Source organism: Malus domestica, chromosome 07 (genome assembly GCF_042453785.1).
Source record: "Malus domestica chromosome 07, GDT2T_hap1".
NCBI lineage: Eukaryota > Viridiplantae > Streptophyta > Magnoliopsida > Rosales > Rosaceae > Malus > Malus domestica.
Window position 1 is genome coordinate 22,654,230 of NC_091667.1, and position 24,949 is coordinate 22,679,178.

General features: G+C 45.6%; 2 long non-coding RNA genes and 1 pseudogene across 3 annotated transcripts; 2 read left to right on the forward strand and 1 right to left on the reverse strand.

Annotated features, from left to right (window-relative positions):
* Positions 1-879: 879 nt before the first annotated feature.
* LOC139197418 (COMPASS-like H3K4 histone methylase component WDR5A) lies at positions 880-7,612 on the reverse strand (annotated as a pseudogene). Its single transcript, XR_011582808.1, has 2 exons — positions 6,204-7,612; positions 880-1,670 (listed from the first exon to the last, which is right to left on the reverse strand). The product of XR_011582808.1 is annotated as a COMPASS-like H3K4 histone methylase component WDR5A (transcript).
* An 8,585-nt stretch (positions 7,613-16,197) lies between these two features.
* Positions 16,198-17,281, forward strand: LOC139197420 (uncharacterized). The gene is made up of 2 exons (XR_011582810.1): positions 16,198-16,666; positions 16,775-17,281. It is a non-coding gene; the product is annotated as an uncharacterized lncRNA (long non-coding RNA).
* A 5,385-nt stretch (positions 17,282-22,666) lies between these two features.
* Positions 22,667-23,750, forward strand: LOC139197421 (uncharacterized). The gene is made up of 2 exons (XR_011582811.1): positions 22,667-23,135; positions 23,244-23,750. It is a non-coding gene; the product is annotated as an uncharacterized lncRNA (long non-coding RNA).
* The last annotated feature ends 1,199 nt before the right edge of the window (positions 23,751-24,949 follow it).

Below are 24,949 nucleotides of genomic sequence, written 5' to 3' on the forward strand. Positions count from 1 at the left end.
GTATAATGCATATGTAAAATTTCCAGAAAAAAAATAAATAAAATGGACTTTATTTCTCTCAATGCAATTTTTTCTTTTCTTTTTTTTTTTTTTTTTTATGTGCACACACGTGTATATATATATATATCTATATATATTATTTCTTTTTCTTTTGGCGCTGTACAACCATCCCCCCCCTTTTTTTTTTTTTTTTTTCTTTTGTTTTTTTTTTTTTGTTTTTTTTTTTTCTTTTTCTTTTGTCACATGTGACAGCTTCACCCAAAACCTTTACCATTATTATATATATATATATATTTTTTTTTATTCTTTTATTTTTCTTTGCACATGCTGCCTGATGCACCCCCTTTTCTTTTCTTTTTTCACGTGGTGGCCGCACCACTTTGCTCCACCATCCCCTTTTTTTTTTTTTTAGTAAATTTTTTCTGTATAAATTTGGGTGACGGGCTGGGGGATTTGTAGGGAAGGACGAAGACGGACGGAGAGCTGGAGTTTGAGGAAGAGCTTCTTGGCCGGCTAGTCGTTTGACAGCGGTCTTTGAAGTTGTTGGCAGCTGTGAGGCAAGAGACGGAGGAGGTCTTTGGGTGTGGATTGTCAAACTTTGGTTTTGTCAATCTCATTCAAAGGCGGCGGCCATGGCGGAGGTGGAGAGGAAGACGCTCCACTGCTACCGTCACTGAACACAACCACTTAGCACAGCCATTGCACTGCTTGCCGAGCACAGTCATTACACACCCGTTGCATTGCCACTGAGCACAGGCACAAAGTACAGCCAATAGACTTCGCCTCGTCAATTCCTACTGAGCCCATGCCGACATCATGCACGCCATTCCTCCGACAGCCGCTCCGCGATCACTCTCAGCGTCATTTTCCTGAGCTTGTTCATAACATATGGCGGAGGTGGAGTTGCAGGCATGGTTCTATGTGGTAGATATGCTGGAGCCTGATAACCATTCCATTCTGTAGTTTCGGAATAAATGTCTTGAGATTTTGGCAGATCTTGTAATGATGCAGGCCTACCATTGCCATATGCAGATTGTGGGCGAGATTCTCCGGCAGCTGTAGGATCAAGGTGGTTAAACTTGCAGTTTGTTTCATACTTGCAGGTGCCAGTTCGCATATAGTAGGATAATCTTTCTTCCCCGGACGAATTGGTAGGCCCGAAAAGTTAAGTTCCAGAGCTGAAGCTACAGAAGGTACCCCTACACGTCGTCCTGGGCTGATGTAGTACTTTCTTTCGGCCTGGTCTTGCTGCTGATTTTGCAAATGCTTCTGGGACGAAGAAGAACCACTTGAAATAGTAGTGTTTGGGTGACCTGCCAATTTCTGAACTACCTTCCTGCTTTGTAATTCCCACAAGTACAAACAATTATCTTCAGAACCACTTACAATGTATATCCCATTTGTCACAGAAAATGCGGAAGAAATGCAGAATCTCGAGCTCTTGTGACCGGTGTAAGTCTTTAGACATTTCCCAGTTGAAAAGTTCCAGAACCTTAGAGAGTGTCATCCAAAGTGCCAACAAGAATGTACTTTCCATTAGGCGCAAACTTAACAAACGAAACCGGAGGATTTCTCATCGTCAATCAATGTCTTGGTGCAGTGGCCAGTGGAGGCATCCTATGTCCTGCACAACCCATCGTAGCTGCTCGAAACGATAACCGAACCATCTCCGCCGCCCGGACCTTCGAAGGCCACTCCCAGGGCGTCTCCGATCTCGCCTTCTGCGTCAACATCAACCCTCAGTCCAATATGATCGTCTCCGGTTCCTTCGACGAAACGGTGCGTATTTGGGAAGTCAAGACCGGGAAATGCTTGAAGGTTTTGCCGGCTCACTCCGACCCTGTCACCGCCGTTGATTTCAATCGATACAAACTTGTGTATTTATATATACAGAGCGGAAATCATAGCAGCTAAGGTTTCAAATATAAATCCCCCTGGCTGTAGTAGCGCTTCGATCAACAAATCGGTCAGATCACAGGGGCTTCGCCGGATCCAGACACGTCATCACCCAATGAGCGCCCTTACCTCGCTGCCGGAAAACTAAACAATTTGCAGAGGAAAGCTCAGAAGCACCAAATCCGACTCCTTTTTTTTTTTTTTTTTTTTTTTTTTTTTTTTTTTTTTTTTTTTTTAAATTTCAAAATTGGGTTTTCAGATTACTAGTCGGATTTGGACATGGCGGAGAGGAGGCAAAGGAGGAGCACATGTCGTTGAGGGCGTCGCTGCGGCACCACCGGCACATGGGGTTGCGGGAGTACTGCGATTCCGACGACAGGTCGTTGCAGTTCTGGATCTGACTCTGATTGCCGCTGTTGTTCCTCCTTTGGCTGCCCGACAGCTTGCGACCCGGACGGATCCGAGAGAGAACTGAACCGAATACAAGTAAGCTAGGGTTTCGACAAAATCAACCGAAAGCCGCTCCAGAAGCAACGTGCCCATTGTATCTATGCTTGATCCTTGAGGATGAACAGTTGATGAACGATGAACGATGAATGCTTTCTTCAATGGGCCGTTGAGGCTTGGGCTTGAAGGTGGATGATTGTTGATCCAAAGGGCCGTCGGGGCTTGATCTTAGAAGAACGATGAACGAAGAACGAAGAAGGCTTTCTTGATTCTTCGAGAACCTGGATGCTTGAAAGCTTCGGAGTTTCAGAGCTTCAGAGCTTCAAGGTGTAATATGAATTCCCCCCCCCCTTTTCTTTTTTTTTTTTCTTTTGTTTTTTTTTTTTTTGTTTTTTTTTTCAAAGAAACTGTAATTTAATATATATATATATATTTTTTTTTATTCTTTTATTTTTCTTTGCACATGCTGCCTGATGCACCCCCTTTTCTTTTCTTTTTTCACGTGGTGGCCGCACCACTTTGCTCCACCATCCCCTTTTTTTTTTTTTTTAGTAAATGGGCACTGATACTTGTATTCGGTTTGATAGATACCCAAGGGGTTATCAACCACCAAAGTTCATGCAGTTTGATGGAAAAGGAAACCCGAAACAGCACGTTGCCCATTTTGTTGAAACTTGCAACAACGCAGGGACCGAAGGGGACTACCTTGCTAAGCAGTTTGTGCGCTCGCTGAAAGGAAACGCCTTTGAGTGGTACACAGACCTAGAACCTGAGTCCATCAACAGCTGGGAACAATTAGAGCGGGAATTCCTCAACCGCTTCTATAGCACCCGCCGCACTGTGAGCATGCTAGAGCTAACGAGCACAAAGCAGTGGAAGGACGAGCCAGTCATTGACTACATCAACAGATGGCGCACTCTAAGCCTCGACTGTAAAGACAGGCTCTCGGAAACCTCTTCAATCGAGATGTGCATCCAAGGCATGCAATGGGGTTTGCAATACATCCTTCAAGGCATTAAACCACGGACCTTCGAGGAATTGGCCACTCGCGCCCATGACATGGAGTTGAGCATCGCCCATCATGGGAAGAAAGAACCGATCGCCGACTACAAGAACGACAAAGTTCTTGGGACAAAGGTGGAAAAGGCTGCATGGAAACCCACCAAGGAAGCGATGACGGTCAACACAGCTCCCGTCAAAATCTCCACACGAGGCAAGGCGATTCAAGCCGAAGGCTTTCGTGATCAAGAGATGCGTAGACGCACTTTGAAGGAGCTCGAGGAGAAAACTTATCCATTCCCCGACTCTGATGTGGTTGCCATGTTAGAAGACTTGCTGGAAAAGAAGGTGATCGGCTTGCCTGAGTGCAGACGGCCAGAAGAGATGAATCGCACCGACAGTCCAAGGTACTGTAAATTCCACCGCTTCATCAGTCATCCGACAGAAAAATGCTTCGTACTGAAAGATCTTATCATGAAGCTGGCTCAAAAAGGAATCATCGAGCTAGATCTTGACGATGTGGTGAAGTCAAACTATACCACCATCACTTCTGACTCTTCCGACTCGAAGTTTTCACCTCAACCGCTGGGGGCATCCTCCAAGACAAGCAAAATTGAAGGATGGACTCAAGTCACTCCTAAGAAATTGCACAAGAAGCATACGTCTCCTCCACAAGTCCGCCAATCGGAAAGGGGGCAAAGCAGCTATTGTCAACCTTCAAAGCAACGTGAACGTGTTGAAGATGATGAAATTTCGACATATAGATCGTCCATCCCCATCACGATGCGTGATTTCTTACCCGAAGACTTCTTCAATCACTCGGTCAAGGCTCCTTGCTATGAAGATTGTGAGGAACGCCTCTCCAAAATTGCTTGACAAATTCAACAAAGCTCCTTGTCTGTAAGAGCCTAAACTGCAAGACACAAAGCTCATTGTCCGCACGAGCCTAAACTGTAGGACACGAAGCTCCTCGCCTGCACGAGCCTAAACTGCATGGCACAACACTCCTGGTCTGCACGAGCATAAAAGGCAACACCAACGCTCCTGGTCTGCACGAGCATAAAAGGCGACAACCCAAAGCTCCTTGCCTGCACGAGCTGAAACTGCACTAAACGCTCCTTGCCTGCACGAGCTGAAACTGCAACACGGCACCAAATGCTCCTTGTTCGCACGAGCCTAAACTGCACGAACCAAAGCTCCTCGCCTGCACGAGCCTAAACTGCATGGCACAACGCTCCCGGTCTGCACGAGCTGAAACTGCAACACGGCACCAAATGCTCCTTGTTCGCACGAGCCTAAACTGCACGAACCAAAGCTCCTCGCCTGCACGAGCCTAAACTGCATGGCACAACGCTCCCGGTCTGCACGAGCTGAAACTGCAAACGACACCAACACTCCTTGTCTGCACGAGTTGAAACTGCAAACGACACCAAAAGAAAATACCAAAAAAAAAAATGTATTTGAACTACGTTTTGACTTGATCTCTTTCTTTGGAAGGGTACGTAGGCAGCTCGAGCATTCGATTTCGAGTTCAGTCACATCAAAAAAAAAAAAAAAAGGGATTTGATTAAAGTCTCATTGGTGAAGGTCAATTTTATTACAAAATTACTTGCAGTTTTCTTTGTACAAAATTAAATTACAGTTTCTTTGAAAAAAAAAAAAAAAAAAACATATGTTATCTAAATATATATATATATATATATATATATATATATATATATTAAATTACAGTTTCTTTGAAAAAAAAAAAAAAAAAAAAAACATATGTTATCTAAATATATATATATATATATATATATATATATATATTAAATTACAGTTTCTTTGAAAAAAAAAAAAAAAAACATATGTTATCTAAAAAAAAAAAATATATATATATATACATGTCTGAGCCCAGCCACAAAATCAGGCCCGTCTCCTCAGACCCAAACCGTGAGCCCAACAAGCTCAGGCCCGGCTCTCAAAAATTCAATCAAATCCAATCCCACCACCACTCGTCTGAGGCGTCTTGGTAAACACCGCCCCTCCCTCCTTCTCCTTCTGCTTGTCCTGTCTCCTTTCAGTTGGAACCCTAACCCTCTCCCTCACCTACCGCCAGCTCTTCCACCCTGAGCAGCTCATTTCCGGCAAGGAAGACACCGCGAACAACTTCGCCCGCGGTCACTACACCATCAGCAAAGAGATCGTAGATCTCTGCCTCGACCGCATTAGGAAGCTCGCTGACAACTGCACCGGGCTCCAAGGGTTCTTGGTCTTCAATGCCGTGGGTGGCGGTACCGGATCGGGTCTTGGGTCGTTGCTTCTGGAGCGGCTTTCGGTTGATTTTGTCGAAACCCTAGCTTACTTGTATTCGGTTCAGTTCTCTCTCGGATCCGTCCGGGTCGCAAGCTGTCGGGCAGCCAAAGGAGGAACAACAGCGGCAATCAGAGTCAGATCCAGAACTGCAACGACCTGTCGTCGGAATCGCAGTACTCCCGCAACCCCATGTGCCGGTGGTGCCGCAGCGACGCCCTCAACGACATGTGCTCCTCCTTTGCCTCCTCTCCGCCATGTCCAAATCCGACTAGTAATCTGAAAACCCAATTTTGAAATTTAAAAAAAAAAAAAAAAAAAAAAAAAAAAAAAAAAAAAAAAAAAAAAGAGTCGGATTTGGTGCTTCTGAGCTTTCCTCTGCAAATTGTTTAGTTTTCCGGCAGCGAGGTAAGGGCGCTCATTGGGTGATGACGTGTCTGGATCCGGCGAAGCCCCTGTGATCTGACCGATTTGTTGATCGAAGCGCTACTACAGCCAGGGGGATTTATATTTGAAACCTTAGCTGCTATGATTTCCGCTCTGTATATATAAATACACAAGTTTGTATCGATTGAAATCAACGGCGGTGACAGGGTCGGAGTGAGCCGGCAAAACCTTCAAGCATTTCCCGGTCTTGACTTCCCAAATACGCACCGTTTCGTCGAAGGAACCGGAGACGATCATATTGGACTGAGGGTTGATGTTGACGCAGAAGGCGAGATCGGAGACGCCCTGGGAGTGGCCTTCGAAGGTCCGGGCGGCGGAGATGGTTCGGTTATCGTTTCGAGCAGCTACGATGGGTTGTGCAGGACATAGGATGCCTCCACTGGCCACTGCACCAAGACATTGATTGACGATGAGAAATCCTCCGGTTTCGTTTGTTAAGTTTGCGCCTAATGGAAAGTACATTCTTGTTGGCACTTTGGATGACACTCTCTAAGGTTCTGGAACTTTTCAACTGGGAAATGTCTAAAGACTTACACCGGTCACAAGAGCTCGAGATTCTGCATTTCTTCCGCATTTTCTGTGACAAATGGGATATACATTGTAAGTGGTTCTGAAGATAATTGTTTGTACTTGTGGGAATTACAAAGCAGGAAGGTAGTTCAGAAATTGGCAGGTCACCCAAACACTACTATTTCAAGTGGTTCTTCTTCGTCCCAGAAGCATTTGCAAAATCAGCAGCAAGACCAGGCCGAAAGAAAGTACTACATCAGCCCAGGACGACGTGTAGGGGTACCTTCTGTAGCTTCAGCTCTGGAACTTAACTTTTCGGGCCTACCAATTCGTCCGGGGAAGAAAGATTATCCTACTATATGCGAACTGGCACCTGCAAGTATGAAACAAACTGCAAGTTTAACCACCTTGATCCTACAGCTGCCGGAGAATCTCGCCCACAATCTGCATATGGCAATGGTAGGCCTGCATCATTACAAGATCTGCCAAAATCTCAAGACATTTATTCCGAAACTACAGAATGGAATGGTTATCAGGCTCCAGCATATCTACCACATAGAACCATGCCTGCAACTCCACCTCCGCCATATGTTATGAACAAGCTCAGGAAAATGACGCTGAGAGTGATCGCGGAGCGGCTGTCGGAGGAATGGCGTGCATGATGTCGGCATGGGCTCAGTAGGAATTGACGAGGCGAAGTCTATTGGCTGTACTTTGTGCCTGTGCTCAGTGGCAATGCAACGGGTGTGTAATGACTGTGCTCGGCAAGCAGTGCAATGGCTGTGCTAAGTGGTTGTGTTCAGTGACGGTAGCAGTGGAGCGTCTTCCTCTCCACCTCCGCCATGGCCGCCGCCTTTGAATGAGATTGACAAAACCAAAGTTTGACAATCCACACCCAAAGACCTCCTCCGTCTCTTGCCTCACAGCTGCCAACAACTTCAAAGACCGCTGTCAAACGACTAGCCGGCCAAGAAGCTCTTCCTCAAACTCCAGCTCTCCGTCCGTCTTCGTCCTTCCCTACAAATCCCCCAGCCCGTCACCCAAATTTATACAGAAAAAATTTACTAAAAAAAAAAAAAAGGGGATGGTGGAGCAAAGTGGTGCGGCCACCACGTGAAAAAAGAAAAGAAAAGGGGGTGCATCAGGCAGCATGTGCAAAGAAAAATAAAAGAATAAAAAAAAATATATATATATATATAATAATGGTAAAGGTTTTGGGTGAAGCTGTCACATGTGACAAAAGGAAAAGAAAAAAAAAAAACAAAAAAAAAAAAAAAACAAAAGAAAAAAAAAAAAAAAAAGGGGGGGGATGGTTGTACAGCGCCAAAAGAAAAAGAAATAATATATATAGATATATATATATATACACGTGTGTGCACATAAAAAAAAAAAAAAAAAAGAAAAGAAAAAATTGCATTGAGAGAAATAAAGTCCATTTTATTTATTTTTTTTCTGGAAATTTTACATATGCATTATACATACCTTAAAAAAAAAAAATTAAAAAAAAAAAAAAAAAAAAAAAAAAAACAAATCAAATCAAATTTACAAGAGGGGATCTTCAAGGACGATCAGGTGTCGCCTCACCACTCGGTAGAGCTCCAGAAATGAGAGGCGCCGGAGATTGACTGTTTGAAGCCACACCACTCGGCGGAACTCCAGGAAAAGGAGGCGCCAAAGGTTGATCATTTGGAGCTTCATTACGCGGTGCAGCCCCAGAAGACGAAGGCAAATGTTGTTGGAACAAACCCACAAACCTCCGATGATCAAGTAAAATCTGACCATCAGATTCCTGCATCTGGTCAATCTTCCTCTTCATGTTTGTCGCATAGCTATGTGCGAGCTTATGCAACTGTTTATTCTCCTGCTTGAGCCCTCTAATCTCCTGTTTGAGACTCATCACTTCAGCCGCCAATGATTCAACTTGACGGGTTCGAGCAAATAGGCGTTGGGCCATATTAGACACAGAACCTGCACACTGCACACTGAGAGCCAGAGAATCCTTAACAGCCAACTCATCAGACCGTTTGGAAAGTAGTCTGTTATCTCTGGGGGTGACAAGGTTTCGGGCCACCACCGCAGCGGTCATATCATTCTTCACCACCGAGTCCCCAACGGTAAGAGGACCAGTAGGGGATATGAAGGATGGGCGCCATATGTTGTCTGGAGAAGGCGGGACTGCCTCTTCACCAAGATTCAAATCAAAACGACGGTCGGAGGGTCCAGACATTTTCAAAGGTGTTGAAGGAAGAAGAGGTCGGATAAATCAAGATCTTAGAAGTACAAGAAGGGAGTTTCTACAAGCGAAAATTCAAGTGTGCTTTGAAACGAACTGCGTGCCTCTATAAAAATCAGCACTCGACGGGATTTCAGAGATCGAAGAGGCGAGCTCAGAATTCGAAGAGGCCATTCAAAAATCGAAGAGGCAAGCTCAGAAATCGGAGAAGCATCTTGCTTTTCCAGATGCGTCGGCACCTGTCACACGCAAACTCAGCTTTGCGGAAATCACGGGTAATTTGTCGAAGCACCGATCCCAGATATCGAAGAGGCGCCAGTCTTTTTCAGCCGCATCATCACCTGTCATATGCACACTCAACTTTGCGCAAATCACAGGCAATTTGTCGAAGATTTTCGATGAAGGAGAAAGCACATGAAAGTTTACTGTTCAATCACGCGTTAGTTGCCGACACAAGTGAAAGAATAGTACCTCTACAGGTATTAAGGGACCTCCTATAACTGTCCACCTTCACCTTCCATAGCGAGGCAGACATACAGAACCTTTCTTCATCTCCGAGAATGCCTTCCCAACGAAGCCTCTCGAGTCACTTAGTGTTCCTTATTCCTTGGGGTACCTCTGTAAGCCAATAACTTCAAAGCAAAAGTATCTCATATCACCAGGGTAGAAAGCAAGAGTATCTCATATCATGCGTTCTCCCTGTCGTTTCCTTTGTCCTTGCTCCTACCTACAAAGACAAGGATAAAGAAAACAATATGCCGGAACTTCCACTCAAACTCGGGTAAGGAACCGACTGCTTGGAACCCTTCCCTGATTGCCTGCCTAGCACTGCTCTCGAGTACTCGTCTCCCACTGCTGCTGTACTTCCATAGAAGCTGTCACATCTGCCTGGAGAACAGATAAGGCAAGTGAAAATGATACCTTGCAGCATGTGGAGACAACGTGCTGAAGAAACAAGCAGAGAAGAATGCGGCCTGCACAGTCAACTCAGCAGAAGGAGTCCGAGCTGAAGAACTCGAGAAGATGCCACATCTGCCTGGAGAACAAATAAGGAAATGCGGCATGCACAATCAACTCAGCAGAAGGAGTCTGAACTGAGAAACTCGAGCACATGCCACATTCTGCCAGAAGAATAGATAAGGCAAGGGAAATGATACATTGAAGCATGTGGAGACAAGCACAAAGCACGTGCCGATTCATCCGCTACTTCTTCAAAATCAAAAGTATCTCATATCATCAAAGTTGCAATCACTATGTGTGGAGGACTCGTTTTGACCCTCAAATTCTTGGGTCGACTTACTAGGCGTTGTGAGCTGCACGTGTCGATTCACCACCCTTGAATCGAATCCTTAAAGATCAAGTCACCGACTGGAAGAAAAGCCCATCAATCTTGAAGATCATACCGTTGACCAAACTGCTCAGGTGTGAATTAGAAAGATTGAACAAAGAAACAGGTTGTCACCTTTACCTCGTGCCTGCTTGCCATGTGTTCGAGTCAACCTTCAAGAATCAAGCCTCAACGGCCCTTGAAGAAGTTTCCAGCCAAATTCAAGATCAAGCCTCGACGGCCCTTGAGGAAATCACAAGTCCGATTCAAGATCAAGTGTCTACCACCCTTGAATCAAAACCTAGTTCAAGAATAAGCTGTGGAAAATCAACAATTGGAGGAATCCAGAAAATCCTCCAACCCAGTTCAAGATCAAAGCTGTGGAAAGTCAACAAGCGCAACAAAATACGTGCCGATTCACCCACTACCAAAGCCAAAGATCATCTACCACATGAAACTCCTTGTGGTCCAATTTCAACCTTCAAGATCAAGTCTCGACGGCCCTTGAAGAAATTTCAAACAAAAGTTCAAGAACAAGCCTCAATGGCCCTTGAAGAAATCTCAAGCCCAATTCAAGATCAAGCCTCAACGGCCCTTGAAGAAATATCCAGCCCAATTCAAGATCAAGCCTCGACGGCCCTTGGATCGACATCTACATTAAGGGACTTCAAAACGCATCTCCTACACGTGACAAGCACATGTATACGACGCGCCTTGAAGTGGGGGCATTTGTAGACATCGAAATTTCGGTAAATAAATGTTGACCGATAAATCAAAGTGTCAACGCTCATGTATTACATAAATTTTACACGTAGCGTGTGACTCAACGAAAATTGAAATGAGTTGGAAAAGTCATCAAATAGGACACGTGTCAACACCTAGCAGAAACGACTTATTTCATCTGGAATATTATATTCAAAATTAGGCCTTGGAAAATTCTATAAATACAAGCCCAATTTCATTCATTTAGAGGGGGGGAACCAAAATCATTAGGCAAAACTCTTGAAGCTCTGAAGCTCTGAAACTCCGAAGCTCTCAAGCATCCAGGTTCCCGAAGAATCAAGAAAGCGTTCTTCGTTCATCGTTCATCCTAAGATCAAGCCCCAACGGCCCTTTGGATCAACAATCATCCACCAATTCAAGATCAAGCCCCGACGGCCCTTGAAGAAAGTGTTCTTCGTTCTTCGTTCTTCGTTCATTGTTCTTCCAAGATCAAGCCCCGACGGCCCTTGGATCAACCATCCACCAATTCAAGATCAAGCCCCCGACGGCCCTTGAAGAAAACACCATTGTTCATCATCCGTTCATCCAAGATCAAGCCCCAACGGCCCTTTGGATCAACAACGTCGACAAATCCACACATCCAACCGTTCTTCAAGATCAAGCCCAAAAGCCCTTGAAGATCCGTTCATCACTGTTCTTCAAGATCAAGCCCAAAAGCCCTTGGAGATCCGTTCATCACTGTTCTTCAAAGATCAAGCCCAAAAGCCCCTTTGAAGATCCGCTCAAATCCACCTTCAAGATCAAGTCCACGGCCCTTGAAGAACGTTCATCCTTAGATCAAGCCCAACGGCCCTTTGGATCAATCACACATCCACAAATACACACCTTACGGAGATCGAATCAGAGGATCAAAATAGAGAGAGATTGTAACCCAAAATCATCAAAACATTTTAATATTTGTTTGTGCGCGTCGTTCTTGTCTCTTTCGTTTCAGGAATTTTCCGTGTTCACAAATGACTATTGGTCGCACAAGTCATGACTATTGGCGTTACCTCCGTTGAAAATTCCTGAAACGAAAGAGACAAGAACGACGCGCACAAACAAATATTAAAATGTTTTGATGATTTTGGGTTACAATCTCTCTCTATTTTGATCCTCTGATTCGATCTCCGTAAGGTGTGTATTTGTGGATGTGTGATTGATCCAAAGGGCCGTTGGGCTTGATCTAAGGATGAACGTTCTTCAAGGGCCGTGGACTTGATCTTGAAGGTGGATTTGAGCGGATCTTCAAAGGGGCTTTTGGGCTTGATCTTTGAAGAACAGTGATGAACGGATCTCCAAGGGCTTTTGGGCTTGATCTTGAAGAACAGTGATGAACGGATCTTCAAGGGCTTTTGGGCTTGATCTTGAAGAACGGTTGGATGTGTGGATTTGTCGACGTTGTTGATCCAAAGGGCCGTTGGGGCTTGATCTTGGATGAACGGATGATGAACAATGGTGTTTTCTTCAAGGGCCGTCGGGGGCTTGATCTTGAATTGGTGGATGGTTGATCCAAGGGCCGTCGGGGCTTGATCTTGGAAGAACAATGAACGAAGAACGAAGAACGAAGAACACTTTCTTCAAGGGCCGTCGGGGCTTGATCTTGAATTGGTGGATGATTGTTGATCCAAAGGGCCGTTGGGGCTTGATCTTAGGATGAACGATGAACGAAGAACGCTTTCTTGATTCTTCGGGAACCTGGATGCTTGAGAGCTTCGGAGTTTCAGAGCTTCAGAGCTTCAAGAGTTTTGCCTAATGATTTTGGTTCCCCCCCCCTAAATGAATGAAATTGGGCTTGTATTTATAGAATTTTCCAAGGCCTAATTTTGAATATAATATTCCAGATGAAATAAGTCGTTTCTGCTAGGTGTTGACACGTGTCCTATTTGATGACTTTTCCAACTCATTTCAATTTTCGTTGAGTCACACGCTACGTGTAAAATTTATGTAATACATGAGCGTTGACACTTTGATTTATCGGTCAACATTTATTTACCGAAATTTCGATGTCTACAAATGCCCCCACTTCAAGGCGCGTCGTATACATGTGCTTGTCACGTGTAGGAGATGCGTTTTGAAGTCCCTTAATGTAGATGTCGATCCAAGGGCCGTCGAGGCTTGATCTTGAATTGGGCTGGATATTTCTTCAAGGGCCGTTGAGGCTTGATCTTGAATTGGGCTTGAGATTTCTTCAAGGGCCATTGAGGCTTGTTCTTGAACTTTTGTTTGAAATTTCTTCAAGGGCCGTCGAGACTTGATCTTGAAGGTTGAAATTGGACCACAAGGAGTTTCATGTGGTAGATGATCTTTGGCTTTGGTAGTGGGTGAATCGGCACGTATTTTGTTGCGCTTGTTGACTTTCCACAGCTTTGATCTTGAACTGGGTTGGAGGATTTTCTGGATTCCTCCAATTGTTGATTTTCCACAGCTTATTCTTGAACTAGGTTTTGATTCAAGGGTGGTAGACACTTGATCTTGAATCGGACTTGTGATTTCCTCAAGGGCCGTCGAGGCTTGATCTTGAATTTGGCTGGAAACTTCTTCAAGGGCCGTTGAGGCTTGATTCTTGAAGGTTGACTCGAACACATGGCAAGCAGGCACGAGGTAAAGGTGACAACCTGTTTCTTTGTTCAATCTTTCTAATTCACACCTGAGCAGTTTGGTCAACGGTATGATCTTCAAGATTGATGGGCTTTTCTTCCAGTCGGTGACTTGATCTTTAAGGATTCGATTCAAGGGTGGTGAATCGACACGTGCAGCTCACAACGCCTAGTAAGTCGACCCAAGAATTTGAGGGTCAAAACGAGTCCTCCACACATAGTGATTGCAACTTTGATGATATGAGATACTTTTGATTTTGAAGAAGTAGCGGATGAATCGGCACGTGCTTTGTGCTTGTCTCCACATGCTTCAATGTATCATTTCCCTTGCCTTATCTATTCTTCTGGCAGAATGTGGCATGTGCTCGAGTTTCTCAGTTCAGACTCCTTCTGCTGAGTTGATTGTGCATGCCGCATTTCCTTATTTGTTCTCCAGGCAGATGTGGCATCTTCTCGAGTTCTTCAGCTCGGACTCCTTCTGCTGAGTTGACTGTGCAGGCCGCATTCTTCTCTGCTTGTTTCTTCAGCACGTTGTCTCCACATGCTGCAAGGTATCATTTTCACTTGCCTTATCTGTTCTCCAGGCAGATGTGACAGCTTCTATGGAAGTACAGCAGCAGTGGGAGACGAGTACTCGAGAGCAGTGCTAGGCAGGCAATCAGGGAAGGGTTCCAAGCAGTCGGTTCCTTACCCGAGTTTGAGTGGAAGTTCCGGCATATTGTTTTCTTTATCCTTGTCTTTGTAGGTAGGAGCAAGGACAAAGGAAACGACAGGGAGAACGCATGATATGAGATACTCTTGCTTTCTACCCTGGTGATATGAGATACTTTTGCTTTGAAGTTATTGGCTTACAGAGGTACCCCAAGGAATAAGGAACACTAAGTGACTCGAGAGGCTTCGTTGGGAAGGCATTCTCGGAGATGAAGAAAGGTTCTGTATGTCTGCCTCGCTATGGAAGGTGAAGGTGGACAGTTATAGGAGGTCCCTTAATACCTGTAGAGGTACTATTCTTTCACTTGTGTCGGCAACTAACGCGTGATTGAACAGTAAACTTTCATGTGCTTTCTCCTTCATCGAAAATCTTCGACAAATTGCCTGTGATTTGCGCAAAGTTGAGTGTGCATATGACAGGTGATGATGCGGCTGAAAAAGACTGGCGCCTCTTCGATATCTGGGATCGGTGCTTCGACAAATTACCCGTGATTTCCGCAAAGCTGAGTTTGCGTGTGACAGGTGCCGACGCATCTGGAAAAGCAAGATGCTTCTCCGATTTCTGAGCTTGCCTCTTCGATTTTTGAATGGCCTCTTCGAATTCTGAGCTCGCCTCTTCGATCTCTGAAATCCCGTCGAGTGCTGATTTTTATAGAGGCACGCAGTTCGTTTCAAAGCACACTTGAATTTTCGCTTGTAGAAACTCCCTTCTTGTACTTCTAAGATCTTGATTTATCCGACCTCTTCTTCCTTCAACACCTTTGAAAATGTCTGGACCCTCCGACCGTCGTTTTGATTTGAATCTTGGTGAAGAGGCAGTCCCGCCTTCTCCAGACAACATATGGCGCCCATCCTTCATATCCCCTACTGGTCCTCTTACCGTTGGGGACTCGGTGGTGAAGAATGATATGACCGCTGCGGTGGTGGCCCGAAACCTTGTCACCCCCAGAGATAACAGACTACTTTCCAAACGGTCTGATGAGTTGGCTGTTAAGGATTCTCTGGCTCTCAGTGTGCAGTGTGCAGGTTCTGTGTCTAATATGGCCCAACGCCTATTTGCTCGAACCCGTCAAGTTGAATCATTGGCGGCTGAAGTGATGAGTCTCAAACAGGAGATTAGAGGGCTCAAGCAGGAGAATAAACAGTTGCATAAGCTCGCACATAGCTATGCGACAAACATGAAGAGGAAGATTGACCAGATGCAGGAATCTGATGGTCAGATTTTACTTGATCATCGGAGGTTTGTGGGTTTGTTCCAACAACATTTGCCTTCGTCTTCTGGGGCTGCACCGCGTAATGAAGCTCCAAATGATCAACCTTTGGCGCCTCCTTTTCCTGGAGTTCCGCCGAGTGGTGTGGCTTCAAACAGTCAATCTCCGGCGCCTCTCATTTCTGGAGCTCTACCGAGTGGTGAGGCGACACCTGATCGTCCTTGAAGATCCCCTCTTGTAAATTTGATTTGATTTGTTTTTTTTTTTTTTTTTTTTTTTTTTTTAATTTTTTTTTTTTAAGGTATGTATAATGCATATGTAAAATTTCCAGAAAAAAAATAAATAAAATGGACTTTATTTCTCTCAATGCAATTTTTTCTTTTCTTTTTTTTTTTTTTTTTTATGTGCACACACGTGTATATATATATATATCTATATATATTATTTCTTTTTCTTTTGGCGCTGTACAACCATCCCCCCCCTTTTTTTTTTTTTTTTTTCTTTTGTTTTTTTTTTTTTTGTTTTTTTTTTTTCTTTTTCTTTTGTCACATGTGACAGCTTCACCCAAAACCTTTACCATTATTATATATATATATATATTTTTTTTTATTCTTTTATTTTTCTTTGCACATGCTGCCTGATGCACCCCCTTTTCTTTTCTTTTTTCACGTGGTGGCCGCACCACTTTGCTCCACCATCCCCTTTTTTTTTTTTTTTAGTAAATTTTTTCTGTATAAATTTGGGTGACGGGCTGGGGGATTTGTAGGGAAGGACGAAGACGGACGGAGAGCTGGAGTTTGAGGAAGAGCTTCTTGGCCGGCTAGTCGTTTGACAGCGGTCTTTGAAGTTGTTGGCAGCTGTGAGGCAAGAGACGGAGGAGGTCTTTGGGTGTGGATTGTCAAACTTTGGTTTTGTCAATCTCATTCAAAGGCGGCGGCCATGGCGGAGGTGGAGAGGAAGACGCTCCACTGCTACCGTCACTGAACACAACCACTTAGCACAGCCATTGCACTGCTTGCCGAGCACAGTCATTACACACCCGTTGCATTGCCACTGAGCACAGGCACAAAGTACAGCCAATAGACTTCGCCTCGTCAATTCCTACTGAGCCCATGCCGACATCATGCACGCCATTCCTCCGACAGCCGCTCCGCGATCACTCTCAGCGTCATTTTCCTGAGCTTGTTCATAACATATGGCGGAGGTGGAGTTGCAGGCATGGTTCTATGTGGTAGATATGCTGGAGCCTGATAACCATTCCATTCTGTAGTTTCGGAATAAATGTCTTGAGATTTTGGCAGATCTTGTAATGATGCAGGCCTACCATTGCCATATGCAGATTGTGGGCGAGATTCTCCGGCAGCTGTAGGATCAAGGTGGTTAAACTTGCAGTTTGTTTCATACTTGCAGGTGCCAGTTCGCATATAGTAGGATAATCTTTCTTCCCCGGACGAATTGGTAGGCCCGAAAAGTTAAGTTCCAGAGCTGAAGCTACAGAAGGTACCCCTACACGTCGTCCTGGGCTGATGTAGTACTTTCTTTCGGCCTGGTCTTGCTGCTGATTTTGCAAATGCTTCTGGGACGAAGAAGAACCACTTGAAATAGTAGTGTTTGGGTGACCTGCCAATTTCTGAACTACCTTCCTGCTTTGTAATTCCCACAAGTACAAACAATTATCTTCAGAACCACTTACAATGTATATCCCATTTGTCACAGAAAATGCGGAAGAAATGCAGAATCTCGAGCTCTTGTGACCGGTGTAAGTCTTTAGACATTTCCCAGTTGAAAAGTTCCAGAACCTTAGAGAGTGTCATCCAAAGTGCCAACAAGAATGTACTTTCCATTAGGCGCAAACTTAACAAACGAAACCGGAGGATTTCTCATCGTCAATCAATGTCTTGGTGCAGTGGCCAGTGGAGGCATCCTATGTCCTGCACAACCCATCGTAGCTGCTCGAAACGATAACCGAACCATCTCCGCCGCCCGGACCTTCGAAGGCCACTCCCAGGGCGTCTCCGATCTCGCCTTCTGCGTCAACATCAACCCTCAGTCCAATATGATCGTCTCCGGTTCCTTCGACGAAACGGTGCGTATTTGGGAAGTCAAGACCGGGAAATGCTTGAAGGTTTTGCCGGCTCACTCCGACCCTGTCACCGCCGTTGATTTCAATCGATACAAACTTGTGTATTTATATATACAGAGCGGAAATCATAGCAGCTAAGGTTTCAAATATAAATCCCCCTGGCTGTAGTAGCGCTTCGATCAACAAATCGGTCAGATCACAGGGGCTTCGCCGGATCCAGACACGTCATCACCCAATGAGCGCCCTTACCTCGCTGCCGGAAAACTAAACAATTTGCAGAGGAAAGCTCAGAAGCACCAAATCCGACTCCTTTTTTTTTTTTTTTTTTTTTTTTTTTTAAATTTCAAAATTGGGTTTTCAGATTACTAGTCGGATTTGGACATGGCGGAGAGGAGGCAAAGGAGGAGCACATGTCGTTGAGGGCGTCGCTGCGGCACCACCGGCACATGGGGTTGCGGGAGTACTGCGATTCCGACGACAGGTCGTTGCAGTTCTGGATCTGACTCTGATTGCCGCTGTTGTTCCTCCTTTGGCTGCCCGACAGCTTGCGACCCGGACGGATCCGAGAGAGAACTGAACCGAATACAAGTAAGCTAGGGTTTCGACAAAATCAACCGAAAGCCGCTCCAGAAGCAACGACCCAAGACCCGATCCGGTACCGCCACCCACGGCATTGAAGACCAAGAACCCTTGGAGCCCGGTGCAGTTGTCAGCGAGCTTCCTAATGCGGTCGAGGCAGAGATCTACGATCTCTTTGCTGATGGTGTAGTGACCGCGGGCGAAGTTGTTCGCGGTGTCTTCCTTGCCGGAAATGAGCTGCTCAGGGTGGAAGAGCTGGCGGTAGGTGAGGGAGAGGGTTAGGGTTCCAACTGAAAGGAGACAGGACAAGCAGAAGGAGAAGGAGGGAGGGGCGGTGTTTACCAAGACGCCTCAGACGAGTGGTGGTGGGATTGGATTTGATTGAATTTTTGAGAGCCGGGCCTGAGCTTGTTGGGCTCACGGTTTGGGTCTGAGGAGACGGGCCTGATTTTGTGGCTGGGCTCAGACATGTATATATATATATATTTTTTTTTTTTAGATAACATATGTTTTTTTTTTTTTTTTTTTCAAAGAAACTGTAATTTAATATATATATATATATATATATATATATATATATTTAGATAACATATGTTTTTTTTTTTTTTTTTTTTTCAAAGAAACTGTAATTTAATATATATATATATATATATATATATATATATATATATTTAGATAACATATGTTTTTTTTTTTTTTTTTTTTTTTCAAAGAAACTGTAATTTAATTTTGTACAAAGAAAACTGCAAGTAATTTTGTAATAAAATTGACCTTCACCAATGAGACTTTAATCAAATCCCTTTTTTTTTTTTTTTTGATGTGACTGAACTCGAAATCGAATGCTCGAGCTGCCTACGTACCCTTCCAAAGAAAGAGATCAAGTCAAAACGTAGTTCAAATACATTTTTTTTTTTGGTATTTTCTTTTGGTGTCGTTTGCAGTTTCAACTCGTGCAGACAAGGAGTGTTGGTGTCGTTTGCAGTTTCAGCTCGTGCAGACCGGGAGCGTTGTGCCATGCAGTTTAGGCTCGTGCAGGCGAGGAGCTTTGGTTCGTGCAGTTTAGGCTCGTGCGAACAAGGAGCATTTGGTGCCGTGTTGCAGTTTCAGCTCGTGCAGACCGGGAGCGTTGTGCCATGCAGTTTAGGCTCGTGCAGGCGAGGAGCTTTGGTTCGTGCAGTTTAGGCTCGTGCGAACAAGGAGCATTTGGTGCCGTGTTGCAGTTTCAGCTCGTGCAGGCAAGGAGCGTTTAGTGCAGTTTCAGCTCGTGCAGGCAAGGAGCTTTGGGTTGTCGCCTTTTATGCTCGTGCAGACCAGGAGCGTTGGTGTTGCCTTTTATGCTCGTGCAGACCAGGAGTGTTGTGCCATGCAGTTTAGGCTCGTGCAGGCGAGGAGCTTCGTGTCCTACAGTTTAGGCTCGTGCGGACAATGAGCTTTGTGTCTTGCAGTTTAGGCTCTTACAGACAAGGAGCTTTGTTGAATTTGTCAAGCAATTTTGGAGAGGCGTTCCTCACAATCTTCATAGCAAGGAGCCTTGACCGAGTGATTGAAGAAGTCTTCGGGTAAGAAATCACGCATCGTGATGGGGATGGACGATCTATATGTCGAAATTTCATCATCTTCAACACGTTCACGTTGCTTTGAAGGTTGACAATAGCTGCTTTGCCCCCTTTCCGATTGGCGGACTTGTGGAGGAGACGTATGCTTCTTGTGCAATTTCTTAGGAGTGACTTGAGTCCATCCTTCAATTTTGCTTGTCTTGGAGGATGCCCCCAGCGGTTGAGGTGAAAACTTCGAGTCGGAAGAGTCAGAAGTGATGGTGGTATAGTTTGACTTCACCACATCGTCAAGATCTAGCTCGATGATTCCTTTTTGAGCCAGCTTCATGATAAGATCTTTCAGTACGAAGCATTTTTCTGTCGGATGACTGATGAAGCGGTGGAATTTACAGTACCTTGGACTGTCGGTGCGATTCATCTCTTCTGGCCGTCTGCACTCAGGCAAGCCGATCACCTTCTTTTCCAGCAAGTCTTCTAACATGGCAACCACATCAGAGTCGGGGAATGGATAAGTTTTCTCCTCGAGCTCCTTCAAAGTGCGTCTACGCATCTCTTGATCACGAAAGCCTTCGGCTTGAATCGCCTTGCCTCGTGTGGAGATTTTGACGGGAGCTGTGTTGACCGTCATCGCTTCCTTGGTGGGTTTCCATGCAGCCTTTTCCACCTTTGTCCCAAGAACTTTGTCGTTCTTGTAGTCGGCGATCGGTTCTTTCTTCCCATGATGGGCGATGCTCAACTCCATGTCATGGGCGCGAGTGGCCAATTCCTCGAAGGTCCGTGGTTTAATGCCTTGAAGGATGTATTGCAAACCCCATTGCATGCCTTGGATGCACATCTCGATTGAAGAGGTTTCCGAGAGCCTGTCTTTACAGTCGAGGCTTAGAGTGCGCCATCTGTTGATGTAGTCAATGACTGGCTCGTCCTTCCACTGCTTTGTGCTCGTTAGCTCTAGCATGCTCACAGTGCGGCGGGTGCTATAGAAGCGGTTGAGGAATTCCCGCTCTAATTGTTCCCAGCTGTTGATGGACTCAGGTTCTAGGTCTGTGTACCACTCAAAGGCGTTTCCTTTCAGCGAGCGCACAAACTGCTTAGCAAGGTAGTCCCCTTCGGTCCCTGCGTTGTTGCAAGTTTCAACAAAATGGGCAACGTGCTGTTTCGGGTTTCCTTTTCCATCAAACTGCATGAACTTTGGTGGTTGATAACCCCTTGGCATCTTCAGGGCATCAATCTTCTTGGAGTAGGGCTTCGAGTAGAACAAGGAGGTATGTGAGCTCCCTTCGTACTGTGCCTTGATGGTGTTGGTGATCATCTCCTGCAGCTGCTGGATAGAAAGAGATCCCATAAGTGCCGTTGCTTGGTCTGGCTCCGGCTTCGCATCATTTTTCTCCACCTGAGGCTCCTCTTCTTCGTCCTCTCTTCTCTTTAGTGGATCATTCTCTGGGTCGGGTTTATCGCCGTCCTGCGCCTCTAGTCGATTGACGAGTGCTGCAATTTGCAAGTCTTTTTCTTCCACAGTTCGGGTTAGCCTTGCAATCGCTTCATTCATTTGAGCTAGTTGTTCTTCAACGGAGGTAACGCCAATAGTCATGACTTGTGCGACCAATAGACGTGACTTTCCTTTAGATATCCAGGATGCTGATGAAGAACGTCGTTGGCTGCTTTGGGATGTCATCTTGTGTGCCTCAGCATCATGCTTCGGTGCCCCCAGCGAGGTCAGGTTGATGATAGACTCACACCTTGGATGCTTCCCTTGCTCTTTTAGCGGCACCAATTTTGAAATGGCATGTTGAGGAGCGGTTGTGGCGCCAATGGATTGTCCATTTGCGGCAGAAGTGCTTAGGATCCTTCCCTCAGTGGTTGCAAGAACGGCTTGTCCCTTGCTTGATGCCATTGACTTTGAGGTGTGCTTGGATTCCTTGAACGGAGAAAGAGATGAGAGGTAGAGATCGTCCCACTGGGCGTGCCAATTTGTGAACACGGAAAATTCCTGAAACGAAAGAGACAAGAACGACGCGCACAAACAAATATTAAAATGTTTTGATGATTTTGGGTTACAATCTCTCTCTATTTTGATCCTCTGATTCGATCTCCGTAAGGTGTGTATTTGTGGATGTGTGATTGATCCAAAGGGCCGTTGGGCTTGATCTAAGGATGAACGTTCTTCAAGGGCCGTGGACTTGATCTTGAAGGTGGATTTGAGCGGATCTTCAAAGGGGCTTTTGGGCTTGATCTTTGAAGAACAGTGATGAACGGATCTCCAAGGGCTTTTGGGCTTGATCTTGAAGAACAGTGATGAACGGATCTTCAAGGGCTTTTGGGCTTGATCTTGAAGAACGGTTGGATGTGTGGATTTGTCGACGTTGTTGATCCAAAGGGCCGTTGGGGCTTGATCTTGGATGAACGGATGATGAACAATGGTGTTTTCTTCAAGGGCCGTCGGGGGCTTGATCTTGAATTGGTGGATGGTTGATCCAAGGGCCGTCGGGGCTTGATCTTGGAAGAACAATGAACGAAGAACGAAGAACGAAGAACACTTTCTTCAAGGGCCGTCGGGGCTTGATCTTGAATTGGTGGATGATTGTTGATCCAAAGGGCCGTTGGGGCTTGATCTTAGGATGAACGATGAACGAAGAACGCTTTCTTGATTCTTCGGGAACCTGGATGCTTGAGAGCTTCGGAGTTTCAGAGCTTCAGAGCTTCAAGAGTTTTGCCTAATGATTTTGGTTCCCCCCACTTTTTTTTTTTTTTTTTCTTTTGTTTTTTTTTTTTTTGTTTTTTTTTTTCTTTTTCTTTTGTCACATGTGACAGCTTCACCCAAAACCTTTACCATTATTATATATATATATATATTTTTTTTTATTCTTTTATTTTTCTTTGCACATGCTGCCTGATGCACCCCCTTTTCTTTTCTTTTTTTCACGTGGTGGCCGCACCACTTTGCTCCACCATCCCCTTTTTTTTTTTTTTTAGTAAATTTTTTCTGTATAAATTTGGGTGACGGGCTGGGGGATTTGTAGGGAAGGACGAAGACGGACGGAGAGCTGGAGTTTGAGGAAGAGCTTCTTGGCCGGCTAGTCGTTTGACAGCGGTCTTTGAAGTTGTTGGCAGCTGTGAGGCAAGAGACGGAGGAGGTCTTTGGGTGTGGATTGTCAAACTTTGGTTTTGTCAATCTCATTCAAAGGCGGCGGCCATGGCGGAGGTGGAGAGGAAGACGCTCCACTGCTACCGTCACTGAACACAACCACTTAGCACAGCCATTGCACTGCTTGCCGAGCACAGTCATTACACACCCGTTGCATTGCCACTGAGCACAGGCACAAAGTACAGCCAATAGACTTCGCCTCGTCAATTCCTACTGAGCCCATGCCGACATCATGCACGCCATTCCTCCGACAGCCGCTCCGCGATCACTCTCAGCGTCATTTTCCTGAGCTTGTTCATAACATATGGCGGAGGTGGAGTTGCAGGCATGGTTCTATGTGGTAGATATGCTGGAGCCTGATAACCATTCCATTCTGTAGTTTCGGAATAAATGTCTTGAGATTTTGGCAGATCTTGTAATGATGCAGGCCTACCATTGCCATATGCAGATTGTGGGCGAGATTCTCCGGCAGCTGTAGGATCAAGGTGGTTAAACTTGCAGTTTGTTTCATACTTGCAGGTGCCAGTTCGCATATAGTAGGATAATCTTTCTTCCCCGGACGAATTGGTAGGCCCGAAAAGTTAAGTTCCAGAGCTGAAGCTACAGAAGGTACCCCTACACGTCGTCCTGGGCTGATGTAGTACTTTCTTTCGGCCTGGTCTTGCTGCTGATTTTGCAAATGCTTCTGGGACGAAGAAGAACCACTTGAAATAGTAGTGTTTGGGTGACCTGCCAATTTCTGAACTACCTTCCTGCTTTGTAATTCCCACAAGTACAAACAATTATCTTCAGAACCACTTACAATGTATATCCCATTTGTCACAGAAAATGCGGAAGAAATGCAGAATCTCGAGCTCTTGTGACCGGTGTAAGTCTTTAGACATTTCCCAGTTGAAAAGTTCCAGAACCTTAGAGAGTGTCATCCAAAGTGCCAACAAGAATGTACTTTCCATTAGGCGCAAACTTAACAAACGAAACCGGAGGATTTCTCATCGTCAATCAATGTCTTGGTGCAGTGGCCAGTGGAGGCATCCTATGTCCTGCACAACCCATCGTAGCTGCTCGAAACGATAACCAAACCATCTCCGCCGCCCGGACCTTCGAAGGCCACTCCCAGGGCGTCTCCGATCTCGCCTTCTGCGTCAACATCAACCCTCAGTCCAATATGATCGTCTCCGGTTCCTTCGACGAAACGGTGCGTATTTGGGAAGTCAAGACCGGGAAATGCTTGAAGGTTTTGCCGGCTCACTCCGACCCTGTCACCGCCGTTGATTTCAATCGATACAAACTTGTGTATTTATATATACAGAGCGGAAATCATAGCAGCTAAGGTTTCAAATATAAATCCCCCTGGCTGTAGTAGCGCTTCGATCAACAAATCGGTCAGATCACAGGGGCTTCGCCGGATCCAGACACGTCATCACCCAATGAGCGCCCTTACCTCGCTGCCGGAAAACTAAACAATTTGCAGAGGAAAGCTCAGAAGCACCAAATCCGACTCCTTTTTTTTTTTTTTTTTTTTTTTTTTTTAAATTTCAAAATTGGGTTTTCAGATTACTAGTCGGATTTGGACATGGCGGAGAGGAGGCAAAGGAGGAGCACATGTCGTTGAGGGCGTCGCTGCGGCACCACCGGCACATGGGGTTGCGGGAGTACTGCGATTCCGACGACAGGTCGTTGCAGTTCTGGATCTGACTCTGATTGCCGCTGTTGTTCCTCCTTTGGCTGCCCGACAGCTTGCGACCCGGACGGATCCGAGAGAGAACTGAACCGAATACAAGTAAGCTAGGGTTTCGACAAAATCAACCGAAAGCCGCTCCAGAAGCAACGACCCAAGACCCGATCCGGTACCGCCACCCACGGCATTGAAGACCAAGAACCCTTGGAGCCCGGTGCAGTTGTCAGCGAGCTTCCTAATGCGGTCGAGGCAGAGATCTACGATCTCTTTGCTGATGGTGTAGTGACCGCGGGCGAAGTTGTTCGCGGTGTCTTCCTTGCCGGAAATGAGCTGCTCAGGGTGGAAGAGCTGGCGGTAGGTGAGGGAGAGGGTTAGGGTTCCAACTGAAAGGAGACAGGACAAGCAGAAGGAGAAGGAGGGAGGGGCGGTGTTTACCAAGACGCCTCAGACGAGTGGTGGTGGGATTGGATTTGATT